The following is a 7,997-nucleotide window of genomic DNA, read 5'->3' on the forward strand; positions in this document are numbered from 1 at the left end:
TCTTCACATTTACTTGGCATGCGACGATTTCTAAGCCGGGAACAGTCGGAATGGGAATTCTGTAGAAGGAGTAGCATTTTTTGATCCCCAAAAGAACGCCACCATAATGATCATCCCGATCTTGGCGAATAATGTTAAAATCGTGGAAGTTGATTTCATCTTCAGAAGAAAGCCATGTTTCACAGAGTGCAAATATATCGCAATCGGAATTGCGAATCAAAAACTTGAACACGTCTAATTTATTTTTCAGACTATGACAGTTCCACTGCAGTACAGTGATTGTATCTTCGGTATTGGCCGTATTATCCATCGAAAGATACAATTTCTGCAAGAAGGGGCCATGAAACAGTCAATTGCTTCAGATAATTTTCAACTGTTGGAATAAAGAGGTCAATGATTGGCCTCAATGAATTCGGAATACTGAACAAGTTCAAAAAACGGTCCACAAGGTCCTTAAAGGAGATCAATCCTCGCTTGGACGGCCTACTTTTTCTAGAAGTGCGAATTTGTTTTTTCTTTCGTTGATTCTCCTAGCCGGATGTTTCTTCGAAACATCGGATTTAAACAATGGCGGGAATGTCTTACTGCAACTAGGATCAAAAGAAGCAGTAGGGACAGATTGCTTCAGGATTTTAAATAAATCCTCATTACCTTCAGATTTTGGCAAGCTTTTATGGATGATTTTTGTTCTCTTGCGGCGCGATCCCGGGGAAGACGGTTGCTTCCTCTTTTCGGGCACGTGTACCTCCGCAGAATCATCCATATCGGCTGCGCCAGAGTCCAATTCGTCAATTTATATGGAATCATAATAATCACTTACACGAACGGTGGCTGAAATAGCAGTCGATGCAGTGGCTGTGGCGGATGTGTCTTGCGACCTAACCATTTCCGCATACGACTGCTTGGAGCGCTGTACCAACGAGCGCTTCACTTTTTGGGTGCGCTTTTTGTACACCGGGCATTCTTGCAAACCATGGGGAGGGTTCAAACCACAATAAGCACATTTTGTTGCTTGTTGCTGGCAGAACTCCCTGGCAGAATTTGCCACAACGTGGTTTGTTGTCACAAAACTCGGCAGTGTGACCAAGTTGTTGGCAGTTGGTATAATTAAATACCCTTGTCACAAAAGACGAACCGGAAACAACATATTCTCTATATCGACATACTTTGGAAGCATCGAACCGGCGAATGTCACCCGAAGCGAGCCTGACTTGGAATAAACCTTTTTGCCATCTACCGTGGCTGCTGAATGCAATTCCTTGCAGTCCAGAATATCCACGGTAGATTGCAGGGCGTTCTTTAGGCGTTCTTTAGGCTGCGTTGATTACGCCTTCTATCTCGACCTCCCGCGAGGGCACATAAACTAAATATTCAACATTGTACGCCCTGTCGCCAGCAATTTCATTCGCCACCTGGTATGTAGGTGCGGTGATGCGTAGTTTGTTCCTGTTGATTTGGCTGAATTCAAGCTTCGTAAAACGACGCGTCAAATCTCGTTTTATGCCCAGAAAATCTAGGCTCTTCACTTTCTGCCGAAAGTAAACAACCCAAGGCCCAGGCGAAGCCGCATGGTACAATCGTGTGCGTATACAATCTTTTGGAGGCCCATTGCCTCCTACTGTCTCTGCCTCCATTCTCACCTCGCAAGGTGGAAGGATAATTATTGCTTATGCTAACTTACAACTAATACTTAGCTTATTAGAAAAAAAGTATCAAGAAAAAAACTAATTCAATTTGTTTCTATTAGTTCCGCTCTGTGACGAGAGAACAATAAAGCAATCTCTTCCACTTATCTGCGCCTGCTGCTGTAGGTAGCAGGAGTAACAATAGCCTGCTTCACTGGCGTCGCCAGAAGCAGCTACTTCACTCGCCGACCGACAGCGATCGCCGTGGAGCCGTATGTAGGAATAGCACCACACAATACAGCTCGCACTACCGAACACAATCCGCGATGAGACACAGCACACACGTCTGGCTCGTTCGAACTATCGGCACGGAATGAATTTCTTGATGAATGGAAGATGTCGCACATGTTTCCCGTTTACAAAAAAGGCGACAAAAGGAATGTACAAAATTACCGAGGCATCACATCCCTATATTCTTGCTCCGAAGTATTCGACATAATCATGAATGACGTTTTATTCAGTGTCAGTAAAGCGTTCATCTCTATTGCACAGTACGGCTTCTATCCAAAGCGATCAGTAGAAACGAATTTAATAGAGTTTGTTTCGCTGGGTGTTCGTACGATGGACTCCGGTGGTCAAGTTGATGCAGTTTATACGGATTTGAAAGCAGCGTTCGACCGCGTCGACCACGGAATATTGCTTGTAAAGTTAGAACAACTTGGAGTTAGTCGCCATCTAGTGTGCTGGTTCAAATCATATCTGTCAAACCGTTTGCTTTCTGTGAAAATCGGATCTTCACAGTCGGAATACTTCTCCAATACTTCTGGTGTACCACAAGGGAGTAATCTGGGGAAGTAATCTCTTGTCCACGCTGCTTATCAACGAACTCTTCCGACTTCTACCTCCTGGTTGTCGTTTGTTTTATGCGGATGATGTTAAAATGTTTATGATTATCAACAGCATCGAGGATTGTGATGAACTGCAATCGCGTGTGGATAGAATGGCGAACTGGTGCTCTGCTAATCTTCTGATCTTTTTCCTCTGGTACTACCCTTGAAAGAGTGAATAGGATTAAGGATTTAGAAGTCACACTGGATCAAGACATGACATTCAAGCCGCACTATAACGACATCATCGCAAAAGCTAATCGGCAACTCGGATTCATTTTCAAACTTTCTGAAGACTTCCGGGATCCTCATTGCCTAAAATATCTGTACTTCTCTTTAGTTCCATCTATCCTTGAATTTTGTGCTGTAGTTTGGAGCCCTTATCATAGCGTCTGGATCTCAAGGCTAGAAACAGCGTAGATTCATGCGTTATGCACTTCGGCACCTACCATGGAGTGTTCCCGCATATGAGGATCGATGTAGACACTCTGATAGGATCCTTCCTTATAACTACATATTTGATTTGATCACACGGAACAATTTCCCATGAGGGCCCCCATTAATGATGTAATAAATTTTCATTCGATCTCCTCTACAGGACACTCAACTACTGATTGTCAACAGATAACAAGGCAGCTAAAAGGCCAAGAATGCACGTATGTTCGCGATCACCCAAAACAATTTTTACTGTTAGTTGAATGTCTTTATAGCACCATGTTGCACTTTGCTGAAATGGACGTGTAGGCATAGTCGAGTGTCTGCATATGGGAATATGTCAGTGTCTCCCAATGGAATATTGTTCTTATAGAGCTATGGATTATAATGATAATTGAATTTTCAGGCAAGCGAGATGTGAAACAGCGATTTAGATAAACCAGTTTATGCAATTTATTTGAGTATTTCTCAAAAGTATTACGAGAGAAGGGATTAGCTTAGACCAGTGATGCTCAGCATTATGGGCGTTTGTGTTTCCCTAATTTGCTTCTCACAATAAAAATGAACTTTGACCATATAAGTTAGTACTTGGACGAAAGCTTTTAAATTTATCTATCAGATGAGGGTATTAAAACGGATATCCGGATATACTGGTGTTACCATAACTGTAATTTTTCTTTGATCAAGTCGTACGGAGTCACACCAATATCTGTTAATATTTATAAGCTTTCGTTCATGTTGGGGACTACGTTTTTTAATTCGCACTGTGTAGAAAAACAAATTACTTGCATTTTATTCGGCAATTTGGCCGTAGAACAATCAATTTTATTAAATGTTTTGGCTATGCATATGGACAACATGTTTCCGCAATGATTATATTGATCACCTGTCATAAGACGAGTTTATACAATCCCATTGAACTCCACCACTTAACTTTAAGTGGTGAAATTCAATGGGATTGTATAAACTCGTCTTATGACAGGTGAAAACATTCCACTAAAAAGCTCAAAATAATTTTCTTATCATTATATTGATATTTATTTTGAGAAAACGTAGAAGAATTCTTGTGTCTTAGTGGGACTCGAACCCACAACTTCCTACGCTGCTCTAGATAGGTGTGATAAACTACACAGCAAGACCACTTAGAGGTCATGTTTGCGGAAAAGCCGTCTGAATCCGTTATGGTTCGATGGATATTGCAAATTGATCTTTCGGATGCTTGATTTGCCCAATCGAATTATGTGCTGAACTGTGAATGTACAACAGTAAAAAAAAGATACATATATATGAACCATTTGTTTGAGAAACTGGATAAGTCCATATTACACTTTTTCGAGAAAACAACAAAAAACTGTTTTTGAACAAATTTGTACCGAATCTTTCGATTTCTTCGATACAGATCAATAGTTTTTGGCAAAACTCAACACCCTGGGGCACTTTCAGTGCAAAAAATGTAAGCAGTACTCCAAAATTGCTCTTCAAAGTACGTGGATATATGTAGTTTCTCAAACAAACGAAAAAAATTTCATACATTCCTGAACAAAAATTTTTTTTTCGTATTTTTTGCCAGAATACGTATTTTTGGACGAGGATTCAGAATATATAAAAATCTCATTTTGACCAAAAATGTTACATATGCAGTTTCTCAAACAAACGGTTCATATATATATAGTAGATATGGAATTTTTCGTTAACGTTGTGCTTTGGTAACAAATTGAAACTCTCTTGTTGGTGTTCTCTGAAAAATCTTCAACCAGGACGTTCATCCATTCAATTGAGAAACCTCTGTAGATCGACTGGTACTATGATGCACTGCAGCGCATCACGTATGCATTTACATGCCTTCCCCGCCGATGCGACGACGACCAACGTTTGTGAATAGTGCCGTGATTGCGGGTGACGTTGTGGCAAGTGAGAAAAAGGTGAAATAGGGAGGAGCAGCTCAACCAGGTGATAATTATACAAACATTGATCGCAAGCTGGCGAATAACTCAGGTATTTTTATTTATTATTAATTAGCCTACGAGGTGAATAGTTTTTTTTAGTGCTGGCGCTATGATGTCGGTGCGACGAAGGGTAGGGCCAGCAGATGCAACTACCGGAATCGTCGGTGGCGATGAAGTTCATGTGCAAGGTCTGATGCTCGAACCGGACGAATCGAACCTTAATTTGCTGGACTCGTCTGCACTTGGTTGCGGACGTTCAATCAATACAGTATCGGGTGTGAATTTTAACTTTTCACATCACGCCTGACTAGACGGAAAACTATATCCTAGTGATTGATTTGTATGAACAAACGCTGATGGCGATCAATGCGACTTTAAGATGTCTTTGAATGAACCCTCGTGCACTTGTTGGCCATTGTAATCAACTTCCTAGAATGATGACTGAATGGTTAATAGTGCACTAATTAATGAGGACTGATGAAAGTTGCGTCATAATGCGGGTTTTGCTACCAGCTGTCAGATTTCAAACCGCACGAAATGGGAAAGAACACTGTATGGGAAATTATTTAGATTGGAATGATTTCTTATTAAAAGCGATTACACATGATTAATGACCCTATTCAAGTTTTATAACTCTCATGGGAAGCGGAACTTTGATTCAAGTAAACAGGATTTAATTTAGGAGGTGGTAGAGAAAAAAGGAACATTTGGTTTCAATGACTACTTCTTGGTAAGTATTTACAGCAGCATGAAAATCCTAACTTTTTTAAAGCATTTCCATGATAAACAAATGAGGGCCCTCCGTGCGGTAAGATGCGCGGCTACAAAGCAAGACCATGCTGAGGGTGGCTGGATTCAAGTCTCGGTGCCGGTCTAGGCAATTTTCGGATTGAAAATTGTCTCGACTTCCCTGGGCATGAAAGTATCATCATGTTAGCCTCATGATATACGTATGCAGAAAAGGTAACTTGGCTTAGAAACCTCTCAGTTAATAACTGTAGAAGTGCTTAATGAACACTAAGCTGCGAGGCGGCAATCTCCCAGTGGGGGATGTAATGCCAATGAAGAAGAAGATGATGAACAAATATTTGCAACACTTCACTAGATTTCAATTTGCAATTAATCGCTGGTAGTAAATTTTATCATCGTTTTGCGATGTATGTTATATTGTTTCATCCGTCTTTTTGAAGCAATGAAACTAAAAATAAGAACAATTATCTTCATATATATTCAATTTTAATATTGATCTGCCGTTATAACATGTTTAAGCTCAAGGATAAACATTAATATCGTGGCTGTCTCAATTAATTTTATACTAATTAAATATCCATTGTGCATGTTAATGTTTCTGTTTCAAGTTGGAAGATACACCTCACGGATCGACATTTTTCCTGTTTAGAATCTCTACCTTCCCGGTTCGTTATCGCACGATTTACGCCAATAACGGCCTACAATTGGGCAGAGTCACGCAAGTTTTAGCAAATCACCCCTACAGCAACGCCACATGTCTACAGCATAAGCATGGCAGGTAAACGTTGCTTCCGAGTTGCTGATCTGTGGGGCACTGCAGTGATGACAGTCAAGCTATTTGCTCGTCCTCTCTCTCTATTGGTATATGAATATCGTGACACATTCGTGCTGCTGCTAGCCACTCACGACCGACCGATGCGGTGGTCAATATCGGACACGACAAAACTGTTTATGTATGTTGACGGTAGGTATGTTTGAGTCCATCAGTGGATCTCGTGAGTAACTGCAACGATATGGGTTTTGTTTTTCGATAGTTGACGAGAGAATGAAACTCTGCAGCATAAAAATATGTTTCATAGATCATAAAACAATGCACCGCTCTATGGATGCTAATGGATTAACGTCATTCAATAAATCAAGGGTCATTTGTATTTCAAATGTTTATGATTGGATAATTATGGGAAACTATGAATAATTTAAATTTTACAGTTAAAATTTAGGGTCAACAAGAAGGGAGATATATAAGATATTGTCAGATTCATTTTCAAACAAATTCCATGTTATCTAACGTGTGATTTGCGTTTTGAAGTTTTTCATATTATCATTTACAAAACTCCACTGCTCTTCTACGCTGTAAATGACCCAATAGCGGAGAAAATTAACACTTCTCAACACTTTTTTTTATAAACAGAGAAGCGAATAAATTTGCGTTAAACGGAACTGGTTCCACAACTATTCGTGAAAAAAATTACTCTCTGAGAAAATCGTCGGTACCATCGAATCGAAGTACAAGGCTTTTTGGGCAGATTGTAGTACAACTGAGTTCAATCTTAACACGTACGTCGCCAATCCCCATTTTACGACAAAACTCAAAATTCAAAACCACGCAGCTCAGCCAATTTCTAACGGATTTTCAAGAAATCTTCTGGAATCGATCACAAAATTCCTATAGTTTTAGAAACCGTTTTTGTGCAATGGCCATGGTTCCGGATATATTCCGGGGAGTACTGGGGTTACCTCCCTCCCGGAAAAAATGGTCACTGGCAGATCGGCTTCGAAATCCGTCGTGCGACATGTCAAACTTCATTATTTTGCAAAACAAGTACACTGGAATAAATATCGGCGATTTTAGATCGAATTGACCACTCTCCGGGTACTTCCAGGGCCTGGTTTCCTTGGGGATGTGGCCAATTTTCGTTCAATCTTGGAACCCATCTTGCGACATGTAAAACTTCATGATTTTGCGAAACAAGTACACTGGAGTACATTTCGGCGATTTTCGATTGAATTGGCCACCCTCTGAACTTCCAGACGAAATCCGGGAGGAGTTTCTGGAGGAACTTCCCAGAGGCACTTACGGAGGAATGTCCAAAGAAATTTCTTGACGATCTTTTAAAAAAACTAGTGGAGGAACTTCTGGAAGAATTCCTTGACGAACTTCTGAAGAAACTTTGGCGCTTGAAACTGGTTCACGCGGATCCACGCCACCGCTGATCACCAACGGCGTGACGCAGTCGCCGCTGGCTAAAAATGATCTATCACGTCCCCGCCGGTAAAATTTCAATCAGCGCACAGGTCTACCTGGAAGTACCCGAAGGGTGGCCAATTCGATCGAAAATCGCCGAAATGTACTC

The sequence above is a fragment of the Armigeres subalbatus genome, chromosome 2 (genome assembly GCF_024139115.2).
Source record: "Armigeres subalbatus isolate Guangzhou_Male chromosome 2, GZ_Asu_2, whole genome shotgun sequence".
Classification (NCBI taxonomy): Eukaryota; Metazoa; Arthropoda; class Insecta; order Diptera; family Culicidae; genus Armigeres; species Armigeres subalbatus.